Source organism: Echiichthys vipera, assembly GCF_963691815.1.
Source record: "Echiichthys vipera genome assembly, chromosome: 8".
Classification (NCBI taxonomy): domain Eukaryota; kingdom Metazoa; phylum Chordata; class Actinopteri; order Perciformes; family Trachinidae; genus Echiichthys; species Echiichthys vipera.
The window spans coordinates 31,189,722-31,208,056 of NC_139833.1; the positions used below are offsets into that span (position 1 = coordinate 31,189,722).

The following is an 18,335-nucleotide window of genomic DNA, read 5'->3' on the forward strand; positions in this document are numbered from 1 at the left end:
CATTTAGCTGTTGGTTTGTTTGTCCACTCAGTGGTGGTGAGGAGAGCAAAATGCACACCCTCTATTGGAACGTTGGGTGAGAAGTATTTCAATTGTTATTTTGTGAATGATTATAGTGATGCGGCACCGTAGTTTTCATTTCTTTGGACAGAACCCTTCGGAGTGGCCTTTGTAACAGCTCCAACTATAACTCCAGAGTAGTTACTCAGTGGGAAGGTTTTGCAATTTGCAAGATAAATAGATGCATATTGTAACAGTTTTTACTACCAGGCAATAATGTTTGGGAGTTTCTCCATAAATATCTTACAATAGGTTTGCTGATATGGGATCAAACATTTTCCTTTAAGTGAAAACATGACTGCCCAACGTTACTGCAGCACCTTGCAGACAAACACAAAGGTTAGAAAGAAGATGTCAAGAGATTGCTGCCTGAGATGAGCTTGTATTTGTACCTTAGATAATAGTCTAATCTATTAAAATACCTTCCAAACTATCCACTGATGCCTTCAAATCAAAGGGCATTATCTCCCCTGCTTTGGTGAAAGCTTGTTTGGTTCAGGACTATTTTAATAGACCCATGAGTGAAAGCAGAACCACTCGTGCACATTCATGCCTAACTTGACTCACTTGCATGCTCTCTCACACATGCAATCAGACATGTGTAGACACCACAGATTGTCCTAGGTTCGAGCATATTTCACACACCATTTGTAAAACTACAAAAATACTACTGACCTAGAAGTTATCCTGTCTGACAACCATATATGGAATGCCACTTCTGGCTCAATAACAAAATTACTCAACTTTGATATTATAATACAGTGAAAAAGAGGAAAGAGCTAAAACAAAGCTAAAAATAGAACAACTTGTCTAAAAATCCATGACGCAAGATCCATATTCAAAACAATTACATCACCTAAGAGGCATTTCAGCTGTCCAATAGTGAACAACAGAAAACAGCCACAGCGATATAAGTTATGAAATGTGACAATGGTAAAGACATTGAATTAAAGAAAATAACCTGGCTGTTAGCACATTAGAATGATCTTTAAAGTGGCATAACAGTGTGGCGTTTTCCATTTTTGTTTTTTGTGAAGATGCTGTCCTTTTTCAGTTTCTAAAAATCTCAAAGGAAGTGGTCAGCCCCCCTGTAGAGACACATGGTTTTAGTCTTAGACTAGACGTAGAAAAGAGAAAGACATAATATAATGAGAGACAGTACAGAGGGGTTTAAAGAGTTCAGGTTGTCTTTGAACAAAATGTGAACAGGGACACCTCAACCTTTTACTGATGCCATGGCAACAGGTTCCATGCCTCTGGTAAGTACAAAAAAGCAGCTAGAATCAGGCGTAAAAACTGTCAACTTGGACATAACAATAAAAGATAAATTAAAAACTGTGCATGTGAATTCATGCAAAACATCAAACAATAGCAGTAGTGTAAAATGAACAGGAAGACTGGATAATTCAAGGGATTAACATTTCATTAGCAGCAAACCCCTGGGCTCTATTATTAAGGATTATCAAAAACCCTTATATATGAGCAAACACAACTGATACTGCCAGCTGAACAGGGGTATTATGTAATTCAAGGGATTAAACATGTTTTAGCAACCAGCTACTAAATTTAGTATGTGTCATAAAGTCATTTTCCCAGTCTCCTCTAATTTTTTCAAATTTTTGACTGGTCCATGCTAATGTATTCAGCTACAGTCCTGTTTATCTGCTGTGTTTCTGCTGACTTTTCAGACATGTTATTGTGTCATCCTATTAAATTAATGTGTCTTAATGTTAGACGAACAGGACTGATATCGTTAGCTGCTTAGCTCCGCCTTTAATGTTACTGTTTATTATTAGCCGCTAGCCCCTAGGGGCATTACATCCTTAGCCTTTCAGTCGTCGGATCACAGTTGTTAACATGATGAACCAGTGATCATGTGCTCAGAGAGACGAACTGTAGCTTCTGTCTTGTTTTGTCTGCAGCTGCTGGGTGACGTTAAGCACCAACTGCAGGAGGCGAAGGCTGCACTGTTGATGGAAAAAGTATCAATACTTTTGCAAATTACGAACTAATCTGATACTAATTTTTAGTACTGATTATTTTCAAGTAGCGATTTTCTTGACAAACCTAGTACACAGTATTAAAACAACATAAAGCACAGAAAGAGAAACAGAGAAAGACGTAACAATGTATTGCTAATCTCTTCAGACACCAGTCCAAGCAGTGTGGGTGTCTGGACCAGACATGCTTGCTCATTCGCTCATCTGCTCTAGAGAAAAAAAAAACTGGGCTGCGGCTGCAACGTGTTGTCTTCCTACCATGAATGCTGTTGTAAACTCCCACATGTAACCCCCTCCTCTTATTCACTCTCTTGCGCTCCCCTTCTTGCAGCAGACCTACTGTCACGGTTTCCAGCCCACTCCTTATACCCTTCCTCTCTCATGTAACTCGCTCCAAGAAGCTTTCATCCTACCTCTCCTCTATTGCACAGTGGATGGGAACCTGGAACATTACATAAAGACAATGTGGTCCTAAGCCGTGTGTGTGTGTGTTTGTGTGCGTGCGTGTGTGCGTTTGTGCATATATGTGTCCATTTAATTGTGTGTAATTATCTACAGTTATAGTCAAAGCGGTTTGTGAATGTAATATCTCACTTATGGTCATACATGCAGCTTAAATAAAACACATTGTATAAACACCACGCACAAGCTGGAACAAGTGGTTTGTTCATCATAGATGTCCAGAAGAGTTATTAAAGCCACCAACCTCACTCAAAAGGGTCTCTGAAATGGTTTTGAATAAAAGTGATCTTTGTAATCTTCCTTTATCAAATTATTTTTTATGCAGTCTACAAAAAAAGAGGCGTAGGTCTGATATGGACCTCCACAAGATCTGTGTCTTATGCTTAGGACAGGAGCATGTGGAGTTGTGACTATGCAACTCCTTTCCCTGCCTTTTATGTTCCCAGCTCTTCGCTCCCGCCACAGTCAGCACAGCTCATACTGAGCCTGCTAGCCTGTGGACGGAGGCTGACTTCCCAACCCTCCCTCCCTCCCTCCAGCACACCTGCAGGCCAGCAACCCCCCTCGCACAACGGTGAATTTGCAACATGAGGAGGAGTATTGTGAGGAACAGAAGGAAGATGGCGCCAGTTTCGGCCATGGCAAAGAAGGAAACGCAACGGGGTCTGTGTTGAAGGACTGTTTATGGAGGTAATGGCCCAGGTGGTGGCTAAACTGAACATTTCGTTGCCTGACCCCCCGGTGCGACCCTCTTTAATGCTCAGTGGGGCATTTTTTCAAGTTTCAGCCAACCGCGCCACCAAAACAAATGCTGTGCCACGAAAACATGAAGCAGCAGGTCTGGCCCTCCTGGGGTGTGCCGCAGCAAACGAGAGCCCTCATTCAAGCTTTCATTGAATGGTCCTCCATGCTCTCTGAACCGGAATTGGGCTGTCTAAATATGCCATTGCTGGAGAAGGCTGTGGTTGCTTACCTCTCTCCTCATCACACAAGCCTCAGCTCCCTTCCAAGGGCTGCCAGCTCACTGCCTAGTTGGTCGAAAAATCTCACAAGGCAGCGGGAGCAGCCCAGCCAGGCAGGCAGAGGGAGAAAGATGCGCTGGATCTAGTTACTCCTTACAAGGGAGGGGGGTTGAATGGCACACTCCTGCGGCAAGAGGCCAGCTCTGTCAAGGCAGGCTGTCAGCATGGAAGCGGCTTTGCCATCCTTCACCGTGGATTGCCAACACTATAACGAAAGGCTACGCCTTACAGTTTGCTCGCAGTCCACCAAGCATCACTGGTTTTGTTCTGTCAGCAGTGCAGGCTGACCTGGCCCCGGTTCTAGTGCAGGAGATTTCCTCCTTCCTAGAGAAAGGTGCCATACGCCCAGTGAGAGATAGGTAGAGCACAACCCTGGCTATAACCACAGATATTTCCTGATCCAGAAGAAAGACGGATCAGAATGGCCAATTTTGGATATGAGAAAATTCAACAACAGTCTCATGCATAAACTCACAGCGAGTCCTCTCCCAGCCCTGAAACCAAGTAGCAACTCTGGTGGGTTGACAAACACCTGCTTTCCCTGTCAGCACATTCAAGGCCTGCTGAATCGGGGCTCTGACCCCTATCGAGAGGCAATCCTCACCCTGCAGAGTGGAGTCTGCACCCCCAGGTGATGGAGGAAATTTGGACTCGGTTCAGCCAAGCCTGTCAGCATCACGGCTCACAACGCACTGCCCACTGTGGTTCTCCATTTACAATGAGCCTCCGCTAGGGCACGACGCACTGCCTAACCTGTGGACAGAAGACGGGCTTTACACATTTCCCCCCATCCTGCTGAGTGAGGGAGGCCAGGTTGAATGTCATCCTGGTGGCGCCGTTTTTGCCATGACAGACCCCTTGGTTACTCGCGGTGCACGCGTAGCTCCTAACCCAGGTGGCTTGGGACTGGTGGCTTGGCTCCTGAACGGGAGCGCCTGCTAGGCGAAGGTTTGCCATGTGTTCTCTAGGTAAAATATGGTAACGGTGCTGGACGGGCTTTTGGGCCCCACATTCGAGCCTGTTGATATGGTTGAGTTGAAATATCTCTCCCTAAAGACAGCCTTAATATTAGCCCTGTCCACAGCAAAGAGAGTCTGTGATCTGATCTTTTTTTCTGTGCAGCGATCATGTGTGACCTTTTTAGCTGATAAGCGGCCCATCACACTGTCGCCTAACCCAGTCTTTCAGCTATAACATATTGGGGCTAGTTTCAGATTGATGCTTGTGGATCTGGTAGAATTTTTCCCCCTTCCTTTTGCTTCTTTCTTTGCTCTTTGAACACGTGGTTTTGTCAGCAGCCAGACATTGATACGTTTGCCCCATTAGCATACCGGCTTTTATGCTGTTAAACAAGGGATGACTTGGACAGATGCCATGGTTCCCATGTTGCTTCCTCATTGGGTCAGAAGGGTTGCACGGTGCCCTCTTATGGCCAGCAAGGGTGGTAGTATGCATTGTAGCATGAGTAAGAGCTTGAATTTATGAAATGAAGTAAAACTTAACGGTTGTGCTACAACCCAGGTTTTACGAGTGAAGCTGCGAATGAAGATGCAGACCTGTAAACACCTCTGCATACTACTTGTGTTGCAGCCTACGGTACTCATGGTGGTAAAGCTCGGGAGCTGCTGACAGACGGCAGAGACAGTCTGTCCCAGCGCGTCACATACGGAGGCTTTGGGTCTGTCAGTTGCCAACAAGGTGACTATAACTTTTAGCCTGATGTTAAGCTACGGGGGCTTCCATGTTACATGTTTGTGTTACTGTGCTGACGGCACTATCTTCCTACAGTGCTTACATGATGTTCCTGTCTTATCTGTCACTCTCTTGCTGTGTAGCCACTTACATATTGATATGGTGAGACCTGGCCGCAAATTTAGTCAAAGTCTGAAGCCCTGTCTGTGCTTCACGATTGGAAAGACTCGTAGAAAGAGACTAAGTCACCAATCAAAGATGGCGGTGGCTTTGGGGGTATGACACATGCGCAGTGAAATCTGGTCTGCACTATCATAGAAAGAGAACAACGCATCTCCAGTTTCACTTCGCATACATGAAAATTGCAGGCTGATTGGGAGACAACTGCATGACCGTATTGCATGTTTCCAAAGGAGGTTGACATAAAGATTTGCATTCACCCTGCCATGTAGCTGTACAAGAGGCCCAAGTCCTGCAGCAGAAAACACCCTTAAACCATAACATGACATTGCTAATGTTCAATTTATTTGGGTCTGCGTCAGACTAGACAGAACCCAAATCGACAGCACATCTGCTAGATACACTGCCAGTGATTAATCAGACAATTGAATGAGTAGGTTTCATAATAAAGGTCAATCCCCACATGGATAAATTAATCAGCGTTAACACATCCATGAACCCACTTGTCAAAAATCACCAGACAAAAGGAGAATAATACAAGCAATAATCAGAGTCACAATGCAAACTCATTTTAAATCAGTGTATTGCACAATGAGCCAAACTCTGCATCGGAAAAAGGGCTTTTAAGTAATTGCCCAAAGGGTCCAAAAAATGTTCTCCAACAGAAAATGTTAAATCAAAAATCACCGAAATAAAGAAAGAATTTCGGTTTGTTTAATTCTGTTTTACTTGGGTTTTGTAGGAGTGAACCCTCTTCTCAAACTAAATAATAAAGGACCTCTGATAAATGTTTCTGAGAATTTTAAACATGCGACCGTGTAGAGACAGAATTGTCATACCGTCTTGCAAATAACATAAAGAACATAAGGCTATTTAGTTTGTTTACTTTAATTTTCACTTTACTGCTTTTCCCTGCCAGGCTGGTCATCACGATGAAGGACGGAGGGAGGAAAACTCTCTCTTCGCTCACCAAGGCAAAAGCCTTCATAACATCCACCTGCACGGAAGAGACCTGATGACCGCGGAGAGTTGCTTTTTTCACTGCAGACAAGCCACTGTCATGTTGTCTGGAAAACCACGAGTCTGTGTGTTGCTGACTGTACAGCTGTGCTTTAACAGCCCCGGACTGCCCGGAGTTTATTTTTAGACCGCTGCGTTAATAGTTAAAGTCCTGACAGGCTGCTGATATTTTGTCTGTTAAAGAGTTTTGAACAAAAATCGCTAAATGCACATTTTAACACACTGTGGACATGTTGACTTGAGATCCAGTGTTTTCTGATGTTTTTTGAATTCCCGTTTCATCTTTTTTTCTGTGCCTGCTTACACTACGTGAATTTAGATTATCTTTAATCTGCCTATGCGCCCGGTACTGGAAGCTCGTCCACACGTGGATTTCAGCAAGTTATTATATATTTTCTTTGCAGCTTTATTTTATATCGTTTTGGATGTTTATCACCCACCGCCATAGGGTTATCTGAAGTATTTTATTTTCTGTGACTCGTTCCGTCGAAGGGTTTTACTGCAGCCTGGCACTTATCAGAGGGGACTGCACTATTGCAGCATATGCATTCTGGTCTATTTATCTTATTTGATGTGGAGATATACCCTCATAGCCTGCCCGCCCTAAGGTATCTTGGCGCCTTCTGCTGGCTGATTTAATTTAATTTACATTCAGAATGATTTTTTTTATCTTTTATATAACTGTTGTTATTATTATTATTATTATTTCCATATGACTTTAAGGGTCAAAGTGTTATTGTCTTGTTCCCTTTATGTTGTTTTGTTATGCTTTATGGGTGTTGGAGTTCCTTTTTCCCCCCGTTTTCCCCTCCCTCCCCACTCTCTTCCTCCACTACTACAGAATACTTTTGGTCATGCAGTATCATTCTAACTTATTAGTATCGTTCCTATGGCTAATGCTGTAAAGACAGGTACTGGAGTGCGTCGGATCTCCTGGAATACTAAGGGAATGACCAAAGCGATCAAAATTGGTAAGGTCCTGACACCGTTGCAGCACCTTAAGGGGGGGTGTGATGGTTTTTGCAGGAAACGCATCTCAAATCAGCTGACCCCCCACGTATTAAGAGGGCGTGGATGAGCCACTTATTCCATTCCAAATTTACAGATAGAGTTAGAGGGGCAGCTATCATCATTCATAAAAGAGTCCTGTTTGAGCCGACAAATGTAATCCTAGATACTGACGGCCGCTATGTCATAGTTTCGGGCACACTCCACAACACACCGGTGGTCTCAGTTTCTGTTTATGCGCCCACCTGGGACGATGAACAGTTTTTTACAAGGCTATTTGCAAAAATCCAAAAAGGCTGACAGTCATCACATTATCATGGGTGGGGACTTCAACTAGGTGCAGGATGTGACTCTTGACAGATCCTCTCCTACACAGGTTACGCTATCCAAATCAGCACACACAGTAAAAGCATATGCATCCCAGTTGGGAATCTCAGATCCTTGGAGGTTTAGAAATCCCCATGGTAAAAAATTCTCCTTTTTTCCCATGTACAACTCACATTCTCCCGAATTGATTTCTTTTTACTTAACAATCACCTCGACTAAGTGAATGCGTGTGAATATCACCCAATAGTCACTTCTGACCATGCTCCTACCAAAGTTGACATTAGTTTTCCACTGGTTACCATTCCCCGTTCACCATAGAGGTTCAGCTCTTACTGACGGACAGTAAGTTTAAAGATTTTGTTGCAACTCAAATCCGCTCTTACATGTTTAATGACAACCCTGATGCGCTTAAAGCTACTATTCGGGGACAAGTGATATCCTACATTTCTTAAATGGCTGAACGGGCTAGGCTGTTGGAAATTGCAGAAGAACTGTTAAAACTCGATAGAACTTACTCCACCAACCCCACCGCCCACCACCCCCTCGTGAAGTTGAGAGACAGCTGCGACAATCCAAACAAAGCTTTTTGGCACAGCAGGCCCGTGCAGCTAGTGCTTCTAGACTGAACTCTAAAATTAAACTACCGGATGGCAGCCACACTTCTGATCCACTGATTCTGTTTAACATACCATCAGATTGATATAAATATCTCTAGGGAACGAGGTAGAGCCATCTCTCTGTTGGAGGTGCATGAAGCGATCAAGTTTGTGCAAAACAGAAAATCTCCTGGTCCCGATGGTTTTACAGTCGAGTTCTTTAAAGGCATACTCGATGCTATTAGCTCCCAGCCTTATGAAAATGTTCAATGACTCCTTTACTGAAGGCAGACTGCCAGCGACCTTGTATGAGACATCTATTTCACTGCTCCTAAAGGAGGACAGGGATCCAACCTTATGTGGCACCTACAGACTGGTCTCACTTTTAAACGTAGATTGTAAGATCCTTGCTAAGGTCCTCACCCTCTGCCTCCAAAGTGTGATGTCATCGATAATTTCACTAGGCTAGACAGGCTTCATATTAGGGAGACACCCATTCTTCTGCTCAACATCATATTCTCACCTGGATCGGACACTCCCGAGGTCGTAGTGGCGCTGGATGAAGGCTTTTTTTGTTTTGTTCTTTCTTGAATTACTTTATTTATTTTTGCTATTAGTTTTTTTAATTTATTCATTTTTTTACTTAACCTATCTACTTATGTGATATGTTATTTGGTTGCTTGGTCGTTATTGTGACCATGTCTGACAGGGGTTGTTAGGAGGGATGGCGGGTTTCATGTTGGGGTTTTTTGTTGTCTTTGTCCTTGTTTTTTCAATCTAAAGCAGACACACTGTACAACTGTTATACTTCTTTTTGTGTACCTGTCTGCAGAACTCAATATAAAAATTTGAAAAAATAAATAAATAAATAAAATCCCCTCAATATAAAGTCAATTGCGATATAAGACAACGCACAAATTGTTACTACCATACAATAGAACATTTCCAATTTTATATCGATATATGTCCCCAGTTAAGGACAACTTGCTGAGCACCTATCGATTTAGTTGGATCGTGACATATAAATCAATGCATCGATGTAGTAGATGAAACGTTACACCCCTACTGAATAGTTTTGTCTAGTTGTGTTTTAATGTCTGGGTAGAAGCACTGGTGATAAGCTGAACTTCACTGAAAATGCTGATGCTATATGCTAAAAGGCCAGCCAAAGGCTCAGGTGTAATATTCTTGAGAGGATATATGTCAGCCTTACAGAGAGCGTCCTTACTCATAAGATCTGTCTGGTATGGTCACTTGACTTTATACAATAAGAACAACATGACATGCTATGCCAATCTGGTGGATATACGGTATACATGTTTGATGGAATGAATGTGTCAATTCTAATGTATCCTATGTGTTTTAACATTGAGACCAAAAGGAGTTTTTTATGATGACATGACAAATAAAGTATATTATATCAATTTTAAGTCAATCAGTACTGGTAATATAATCATAGCTTGTACATTTTTGTCAATAATTTATAATATCTATTGTAATTTATATTAGTAGAAAATGGTCTGATTAGCGCACAGACCTCCACAAAAACTGGCTCATTTGTGTTGTACTTTGGTGTGCTACTGTAGTTTGCAGGGTTTCAACTTTATCAATGAAGTGCAAATTGCAAATTCCTCCTTATTTTAGGAACTGTATATATATATATAAAAGAGAGTTTAACATTTTGCCGTGTGTGGTAGTGTTTGTAAAACTTGGCAAAAAAATTACAAAAAATTAAAGGAATCGTGGTTTTAATGTGTTTCCATGTTGTTTGATGATGATCCATCGCACTGTAGCAGATGGCCTGAATGTTCTTTTCTCAGCGTGCCAGTCAGTGTTTAATCAGACAATTTAATGGTTAGGTTCGCGTTAAAGGTCAATCTCCACATGGATAAATGAATCGGTGTAAAAAGGCGTTCAAAATCACCAGACAGAAGGATCACAATTATACAGCAATAATCAGAGCCACAGTTTAAATCAGTGTATCACACAATGAGCTACACTCTGCACAGAAAATGTATTTTAAATTATTGTCCAAAAGGTCCAAATAATGTTCTCCAACAGAAACAGAACAAAGTTAAATCAAAATCACTTTATGGTTTCAACAAAATAAAGAATGAATTTCAGTTTGTTTAATTCTGTTTTAGTTGTTTTTTTGTAGGAGTGAACCATCTTCTCAAACTAAATAATAAAGGATCTCTGATAAGTTTCAGTATCGTTTTTACCGTTAGGAGTGGAGCCTCTCAACAATTTAACAAACGATCTTTGAACAAGTGAATCTCCAACACTGTCGGAGTCATTTAAGGATCCCTTTCCTATAGAGCAGCTCTGTCCTTTAAGTAAACAAACTAAACAGCCTTATGTTATTTATTTTATTTACACGACAGCATGTAAATTCTGTCTCTACATGGCTGCCTGTTTACAATCCTCAGAAAACTCCGACAGGGTTGGAGATTCACTTGTTCAAAGAACGTTTGTTAAATTGTTGAGAGGCTCCACTCCTAACGGTAAAAACGATACTGAAACTTATCAGAGATCCTTTATTATTTAGTTTGAGAAGATGGTTCACTCCTACAAAAAAACCCCAACTAAAACAGAATTAAATGATCTGAAAATATTTATTTTGTTGAAACCATAAAGTGATTTTTGGGATCAGATCTGCCATGTGTTACTTGATTCTCTCAACCTGTCCTGTCTCAATATTTTAAATGAACTTGTCAATAAGAACACATGCAACGTAACAAATAAATATAAGTAAATATAAATAAATAATTATGTATTTGATTGTAATTGGATTTGTTCAACATTCTTATTCTGAAAACGGGGTTAAGTGGTTATAATGAGGAATGTCAACAATTCTAACTATCAATACTAGGAAAACTGAAGGACAAAGGTAGAAACTGTTTCAACACTGTGTCCGTGTGTGATAAGGAAGAAGAGCCAAAAAAAATAAAACGCCAAAAAGTGATGCCAAGATGTCCGTCTTAATTGAATTCCTACATGCTTATTCCACCATTACAGGAACATGTCCACTACACACCTTATACTAATTTGAAGATTCAAGATTGAATGCAGATTCAAGAATTTGGTTTGTTGAGCTCAAAATAAACAAAACAAAAACGTATAACCGAAAGTCAGACGCTTGCCTGCTGTTAGGACACAGTGTTTCCTATGTGGACTGTTGGATAAACGGCTGCTGCCGCACTATGCTGATTATAACCAATTAAACTGGCTACACCAGCGAGAGCAGTGCAATAGTGTGAGTGCGTAGGCGGCATGGTGTTCTGCTCTATAAACATTAAAATAGGCCAGTCTTCTATTGATATGTATTACAGTGAAACACGCGACTAGAGGATATTAATGATCTGGGGAATTGTAGCAGTGGCGGTCATCATTTTGCAGCGGCAGTGCAATTACGTACCAATTATTGTGTAGCCATTGATAATTGAGGTGAAAAAAGAGGAGCAGGATGAAGGACAAGCAAAAACAACATACATATTTGCCTGTTTAGGCACAATGGCCGCAGTGTCATCCACTTTGTCTGTCCCTGTTTGTCTTTTCTCCCCATGCCCTTAATGCATAATCTAAAAGCATGTTCTGTTTAAACTAATTATTGAAAAAGTGAAATGAATAAATTAATATGAAATGTGTTATCATTATTAAAAAAATTGAAAAGAATAGATTTTCATCTGCAATGGTGGTTGTTAAATACTGAAGACACATAAACAACTCACAATGATCCCACCCTTTTCTTACGTTATATTTTTTTGTGAGTACTCATATGTATAATAATTAATGCAAGTGCTTGAATATGGTAATGACTTCAAATAACCATCCCTAATCATGGTATGTATGTGCTGACAGAAGGCAAATTGCTGCAATGAAGTATAGGCAGGATCAATATAATTGAAAAAGTAATCACTTCTGCCCTAATTAAGATCCATTCTCCACAGCAGTGAAATCAATCTTTCCCTACAGCTATCCTCTGGGACGCCCCAGACAATCTCTAATGTTTGCAGCTGTTTTGAAATATCAAGGCTGATGTGACGCAGGGCTGTAGTCAAAAGGAACTTAAATTGAAATTCCGGTGTAAAATCATCCCAATCCCTTTTTGTGCAAATTCGGTCATCAAATAAGCCATCGAGACAATTTTTTTCGTTTATGAACTATTAACGTAGATTTTCCGGAGAGACGCTAACAGCCGGCCTTAAATAAACCATGTCTGCCATAAACGTTGTTGTTATCAATCGTCTCGATTGGGACTACTTTTCTAAACCTTTTACCATTGAAAATTTATTTATATTTCACCAAACTACAACAAACCACAAGGTTTATGTGTTTTGCTGGAATAAATCATCAATGAGCTCCTTCCTTTTGGATTGACTTTGGTAATCCACTTGAATGGACTTTACTATGAGAGGAGCTGGTACAGGGGTCAGTTGGTAAGTCTTTAAAACACTCTTTTAATAAACTTTGTGTTCACTAACTACGTTGTTGGTTCTATTAATGTTAGGACACTTCTCATGCTACTGCAGAGGTAGACACACACACACACACACACACACACACACCTATAACACTTTACTACAAGCCTGACTCAGAAGTTGGAAGTTCTGATTTTCGATTACAAGTGAACGCAGCATAACGTTAGTGACGATCTGGGCCGACGGACCATCTGCTGTCAGCAGAGTCACTAACATGGCGGCGTATTTACATCAAGAGCAGGAATGTCTCCACAGACACAGATATTGTAATAATCAGCAAAGAGGCAACAAGTGCTTTCATTGGTGGGTCACATGATTAATCATCATTGCTTTAACTCACTCTTTGATGGATAGGAACTTAAAAGACAATCAAATAGATGAAAATCTTACGGAGTACAACTTTAATCAAGTCCAAGTCAAGTCCAAAACCAAGTCCAGTTGAGTCCAAAGTCAGTCGAGATCAAGTCAAGACTGAGTCCAGAGCAAATCGAGTCCTGTTCAAGGCCATTATATTCAATAGTGTCTTTCGAATGCTAATATGGTGATTAAGGAATTAAGATGGATTCATAAACTAGATTGATCTATGTTCAAACATCAAATTAATCAATGCATACAATTTAACAAATGTTCTGTACAACCAATCCCTAATAAGCAGCCAGGAACAACTCAATTAGTTCTCAATATCCGAGTCCAAGACAATTCAGAGTCCAACAAGTCACGAGACCAAGACAAGTGCAAGGCTACAAAAAAGACTGGGCTCAAGTACTGCAGCCCTCAACTACCGTCATACTCCATGTGCACAATCCTGCTATAAAACATAGGCAACAACTTTTTCAGTTGCTGTAGTTCCGTCACTCACCAGGTGGTATGTGTGAACTCCTGCAACCTAGGTAAGTGGTTTCAGACTGCTGCGTCACTCTGTCGGGTGTTTGGGTTTAAAGTGTCCTTCCTTATCCACCAATGACATTAAGGTAACAGCACCTGAGGAAAGACCAAAAAAGACACAGTTTTTCACTTTTACTTTCACTGCCAGACTTGATGTCACACTGGTGTTCATCTGACCAGCAAAACAAGCAGTGTTTCTAAACTCACTCTAATGTACAGTAGTGTATATGTTTGTATCCAAACACGCCTGAGACTGAGGTCCAGACATGTGGCATGTGTGGTTCAGGGTCACTGACCTGCAGACCCAACAGAAGCATAAGATCCTGGTTTGACTTGATAGTTCACACATGAGGTCAAAGGAAACACTGAATGAAGGCAAAGCTAGTAACTTAGACTCTTATCACAGTCTAAGTTTATTAGCTGCTTAAAGCTGCTCAGACGCTCAGTATATCAGAAATATCCAAGTTCGTCATGCACTGCAAGGTTAGATCATAGATCTTAGATCAACTGATAAAATATAATAAAATAAAATCTATCATAGAAGTACCTTCACCCTGTAGGGGAGAAACAGCATAATCCATATGGAACAGGAGTTTAAACCAAGCCCCCACCAAAGCCACTTCCTAGTTGATCCAATAAGGAAGTGTCAAAAACTACAGTTCCCTGAGTGTCCACTAGGGGCAGGTTTCATAATAGCGCAATTTCTCGTTGACCCCAATGTTAAACAGGCCGTTTTCACGGCATCATTAAACCTGTTTAAGACCTGGTACAAAAAACATTCTAGACTGTATGTTAAGGTCGTATCTCCATGACAACACTTAGAAGGGTGAATATTTTTGTAACAAGCTAGTTTTTATTTTATTGGAGGTTAAGTTTATGAATAATTAGGGGCGTGGTCTCTTGAGTGACAGTTAGCCTCTGTTCGTCACTTCTCCTCGAAGGCTAGTTGTCAGGATTAGCATCATTAGCATGCTAAGTACACTCTTAACTTCCCAGGCCTGACCAGTAAATATGCTCACAGAACCACCATGGCAAAGGCACAGCTCCTCCCACTGTTACTTAAAAAACACGAAATAACTAAGTATCATTCAATTATGGCTCAGTTTAACAGACAGGTTGGCTTTATTTCTGCATCATAAATGGGAAAATGGGACCAAATCTAGCATTAAGCCCTCCTCCTCCCTCCTAAGCCCGATGATGACTGCAGCTGTCAGATATACCACAGGGCTTGAGGATGTGCGACCTGCCCCAGATGTCAGCTCATCTGGCTGCCTTTATATGTGATAAACTAATGAGATAAGGTGAGAAATCTAATTTGCATATCCATCAGGGGGTTGCTACCACTGCTTACTTGTTATTGATCACCACCAACCAACACCTCCTTAATACCGCAACCAGATGCTTTACACTTTTTTAACATATAAAACATGTAATCAACACATTGACGGAGATTTCTAGACACTTTCGGGAAAACTCCTTCTGACTTTGGAAACTGTGAAAATGATTAACAGAACCTATAAATGCAACCAATCTCCACTTGTGTTGCATCATAGTAAATGGAATATTTTGGCATTTTGGTCTCAAGGAGATTGTGATGATGTTTTGGATGTTTCATAGGCCAAATTAATCAATTTAGAAAATAATCAGCAGATTAGCTGATGGAAATAATTGTTAGATGACAAAATGAAGAATGAATGTAAAATAAATGAATTAAAAACACTGTAGTTAGTTAGTTGTAGCTGATATCAATACCAATACACCGGCCGATAGTCATTTCTTTTCCTTTTTTAATCATAAACAGATACATAACAATCTTGATCCCTTTTTTTTTTTTTTAAAGATTTGTGACCAAGATAAATATTGAGCGGGACATGTTAAAGTTGCTCTCTATTGCAGTTATTCTCAAACTGTGGGCCTTGGGATCAGGCCCGGTGTGTCTTGGTAAGTTAGTTAAAATTAGTCTTATTTATGATGATTTACATAGAATCATATGAGGTGTTTTCATAAATCGTGGGCCTTGTTACAAAAACATTTCTAAATGACCTCAAATCTAGTTTTGAATGTCTGTAATGCAAAATTCTTTGTACTTATCGGCAGACACACAGATACCAATACACTTGCAATAAGGGAATAATGGCCAATAATGGTACATGATGCTCAGGATCTCTGCAATCTACTGTTTTTTGTTTTGTCTCCTAAAACTGCTGCGTGTGTGGGTGTGTGGGTGTTGGTGTGTAAGCTTGTCGTTTTAAATGTGTCTTTTAAAGGTCGAGTCTATTCTATGTGATGCTTTTAATGTTAAATTATTTCTGCACTTTAATGTACTGTAAATTTCGTTGTACTGGTACAATGACATAAAATGTGATCAATTCAAATGAAAAGTGTGTGAACTTTAGGTTTGTTTCTTCTATATTTTCTGGATTACGGCCCATACTTTGTCTTAGCAGTTATCAGTTGTATCTTGGCAACAAGTGAGACATCTCTGTCAAATCTCTGAAGGGGGGGTTACCCAGACCACACCTCAGTTTGAATGTGGTTAAGAAAACGGGTTCATGGTCCTGACAGTCTGCGCAGGATGAGGAAAAGCTTATTCCAATATTATGATGATTATTGTTTGCCTTGAGGCAAGGATGAGGCATTTTCTGGTTGACTGTCCACCTGTTTTCTCCCCTGTAGAGGATTGAGATTCTGCCACATATGTGCCTCAAGGATTACATGGCAGGCTCTGTGTGCTCTTGTGTTCCCCTCACATGAAACCTCTATCCCAGGAAACACGTTCTGGTGTTCGTGTCCGCCTCAAGCAGAACCTGCGGGAATCCTTTTCCACACACGGCACTCAGAGCCTCGTACATGTTGATAAACGTGGCACAGCTAAGACGAGCGGAACATTACAACCCTGTGGCATCAACACGGAGCCAAAGAAGTGGGCTTTTATTCTGCATAGCGAAACTAGCACAGCGCGCTACGGTGCTGAGGCTGTTGGAGTCCCCAAAGCAAAGCTCCACTGCTGTCCCATAACCTGACTGTATGTTGACCTAAGGTGCTGCACCAACACCGAGGCAAGGAGCGTTTGCTAGCTAAACGTTTTACAAACGCTAGTGTGCTATATGTGGACGTTTTCTGTATGAGGCTGCTTTCATTTGAACCAGGTAGAGAAGGTGCATTGACGCCAGAGTTTACCACGTCGCACTAAGTCTAAGTGAGGGCCTTTACGAGGAAACTAGCCAATAAAAGCCATAAATGCTGTAAACAGCTAACCTCAAACAGGAGAGAAGCCACTCAACGTTCGGTAAGAAAAAGGCCCGCTGCCCAGAGGTGGCTCCGTCCTCTGCCGGGTGACTCGGTGACATGCAGAGCAGCAGTAAGGAACACATGGACCTCCAACAAGTGTCAGTGTGGAGTTACATCAAAGATAGGTTAGAACTAAGATGTGCTGCGTGACAGGAAAACTGCTTCATCTTCCGCTCTGCAAAATTACGTCTGTTATGACGCATGCGCCGTCGGATTAGGCATAATGTTTGAGATTAGACATTTTTTAAAACAGGACACGGGTGGTAGTTTTTTATTTATTTTATTTTTTTTACATATATATATAATATAATATATATATTTATTTATACATATCCTCAAAGCAATTTCAGTCAAAAAAACAACTGGACTGATTTCACCTCTCATCCAAGAGGCTTCATCAGTTCATGTACGCATCTGACCAGGCTGGGACTGGTCCAACTAACTGGTGTGGAGATCCAGGTATTTAACCTCTCACAAGGCCGATGATGTCACTGACACCCTTTGTGCTCCAAGTGCCCACGCCCGTCGTTAGAGTGACAGTCGGTGGTGGGCAGTTGGTTTCGACTTCGTTAGTGCTCTATTGAGTCTGAACGACAGTCGTGTTTTTTGACTGAAATTGCTTTGAGGATAACGATGACCTGGACGAATGAGAACATTCGCAGGCATATTTATACATATTTATATATATATATATATATATATATATATACATATATATAAATATATATATATATATATATATATATATGTATATATATATATATATAATTAATTTCACCTCAAGAGCAATATTTGGATTGCGTACATTTCCGGCTTCCAAAATAGATCAGAGTGAGCGGTCTTTCTTATTCCTCCTCTCTAACCGACTCGAGGTGAATTGCATTACAATTTCAATCAGACTCTACCGCCATCCAGTGGACAGCCCGGGGAGGGAAGTGGGCTATTTATCAATTCAATTCAAATTCAAATTCAAAAAAACTTTATTTGTCCCCGGGGGGCAATTCAGGGCACACAGAGCAGCAAATAATGACAGTGCAACTATACAAAAACATTTTAACCTAACAACAAAAATAAAGTCTAAGAGAAGAATAAGTGTCAGGATGTTATTGTGTTAGTACAGGTAGAATAAGTGTCAGGATGTTAGTGTGTTAGTACAGGTTAGATACGGAGAACATCGTTGGCGTGAGATGTAGAAAGACATGCGTGTATCAGATGTAAGCAGACATGTGAACGGGTGTAAATGATGTAAACATGCAGTAGACCGTTGAAACAGGTATGAACAGAACTGTAGTGCAGAAAAGATATAAGTGG

The 18,335-nt window shown here is 40.9% G+C and overlaps 1 protein-coding gene across 1 annotated transcript in view; it reads right to left on the reverse strand.

Moving 5' to 3' along the window:
- ncalda (neurocalcin delta a) overlaps positions 1 to 17,122 on the reverse strand; it is a 92,391-nt gene extending 75,269 nt beyond the window's left edge. Inside the window, exons 1-2 of the mRNA XM_083918498.1 lie at positions 16,992 to 17,122; positions 13,708 to 13,829 (exon numbers count right to left, since the gene is read on the reverse strand). The gene's annotated coding sequence lies outside the window, so the exon portion shown is untranslated. The remainder of the gene's footprint in view (positions 1 to 13,707; positions 13,830 to 16,991) is intronic.
- Between the last annotated feature and the right edge of the window lie 1,213 nt (positions 17,123 to 18,335).